This window comes from Arachis stenosperma, chromosome 6 (assembly GCF_014773155.1).
Source record: "Arachis stenosperma cultivar V10309 chromosome 6, arast.V10309.gnm1.PFL2, whole genome shotgun sequence".
NCBI lineage: Eukaryota > Viridiplantae > Streptophyta > Magnoliopsida > Fabales > Fabaceae > Arachis > Arachis stenosperma.
This window is the reverse complement of record NC_080382.1, coordinates 73,534,923-73,536,844: the sequence shown is the minus strand read 5'-3', so window position 1 is coordinate 73,536,844 and position 1,922 is coordinate 73,534,923.

Sequence of the window (1,922 nt, the reverse complement as noted above, 5' to 3'; positions counted from 1 at the left end):
AGATTTAAAACAGCAAATGAATTTTAAATTATGCAGAAAGATTAACAAGAGATCTCAAGGTGGAATTGAAACAGAAGTTCTTCAATTCTCCACCCAAGATCCAAAACGAAAATGAAAACTAAGAAAGCTTTCTAATGGAGCTGCCTTTTCTTTCAATCGAGCTCCCCCCTCTGAAATGAGAGTGATGCCTTTATATAGGCTTTTCAAAGTGAAAATGAAAATGAAATTAAAACAAATTACAATTAAAATAAAAATCCTAATCTAATTTATCCATGTGCCTTTGAGTGATGATGTGGGCTTTGCTTGCTTTGGATTTGAGGAGAGATGGGTCTTGGATGGCCTTGGTTCAATTGGTGAAGATTTGAGTTTAAAGGGAATTTGAATTGAATTTTGGCCCATGGGTGTTCCCAGGAGGCTGCCCTGCCCTTGTGGAGGGCAGAGCAGGGAAATTGTGCGTGCCAAGTGTGGGATAGGCATTTAGGATGCTGCCCTGCCCTTGTGGAGGGCAGGGCAATGTTGTCATGGTGCGTGCCATGCTTCCCTGGGCCGTGTCAAAGTGATGCGCGCAAGCTCCCTTGTGTGTAGCGCTCCCCACTTCCCCTTAGGTGCTTGGTTCGAAACCCATGGGTGGCACTTGGAGTTGATTTTTCTTGGATTTTCTTCAAGAAGAGCACGACATTGCCCTGCTCTCCAAGAGGGCAGAGCAGAAATTTAAACGCTACTTTGCTTTGGAGTGAGGCTCCAGCTTCGAGCCTTGGTGGAAGCACTTTGGTTTATTTTCGCTTATTTTTGCCCCTTAAAGATGCCTTTCGTTCCTGCCTCAATTGTACGCCAAATATGGATTGCTATATATCGTTGGAAAGCTCTGAATGTCAGCTTTCTAACGCAACTGGAAGCACATCAATTGGACGTTTGTAGCTCAAGTTATAGCCCTTTGAAGGAGGCATGGTCATGCTGTGAGCGCCCAGATTTTACCTTAGCGAAAATTCTTGCTTCCAACCTCACTTTGCATCACGATTCTGCCCTGCCCTTGGCAAGAGCAGGGCAGTGTGTGCTGATTGCTTATTCTTCATTAATTTGGTCATGGGCCACGCTTTTAAAAGCGTGGCCTAAGCCTCCAAAGTGTGCTCCAACTTCAAAGTGTGTCCCAAAGCTCTTTTTTTCTCCTTTTTTTGTGCTTTTTTGCTTCTTTTTCTTCTTATTTCCTACAAGGTTTATAAAATTAAAATATCAAGGAAATATATCATTTAAGTACAAAAGCATTCAATATTTAAGCACAAATCATCAATTTCTTGTATGAAAAAGCATAGAAAAATAGGTATATGATGACATGTCATCACAACACCAAACTTAAACCTTGCTTGTCCCCAAGCAAGAAAAGAATCATGCAATAGAAATTGACAATCCAAGGTAAGAAGAGTAGCAAGTTAATGTTCATGGCAAGCTAGTTTTCTATGCATGCTACAATTACGAAAGATATGTAAATGATTGATGCTTCTATCTAGCTTATTTTACGAAATCTTTTTCTTATAATTCTTCCTTGAAACAAGCTTTTGATTTTATTTTTATTTTTTTTAGCTTCTCCTTTTGGGTGCTTTGCCCCATGAGTTAATAACAAAGCTACGACTTCTAAATGCTTTGTTTTCAAGTATTACCACTTGATACATAAGCACCACAAGCATTTAATTAGAGGACTTCATTAAGCTCATTTTTCTTTTCTTTTCTTGACTCTCTAATCATTGATGCTTAGAGCCTTGAGCTTTGAGGGAGTGCTTTTGCACTTGAGCCTAGCCTTGACTTCTAAGTGTTTTGTTTTCAAGCATTTGGCTTGATACATAAACACCACAAGCACTTAGCAAATAAATTGCCATTGGTACTCAGAGCCTTCAGCTTTCTCATTCCTTCCCTTTTTCTTTTCTTGC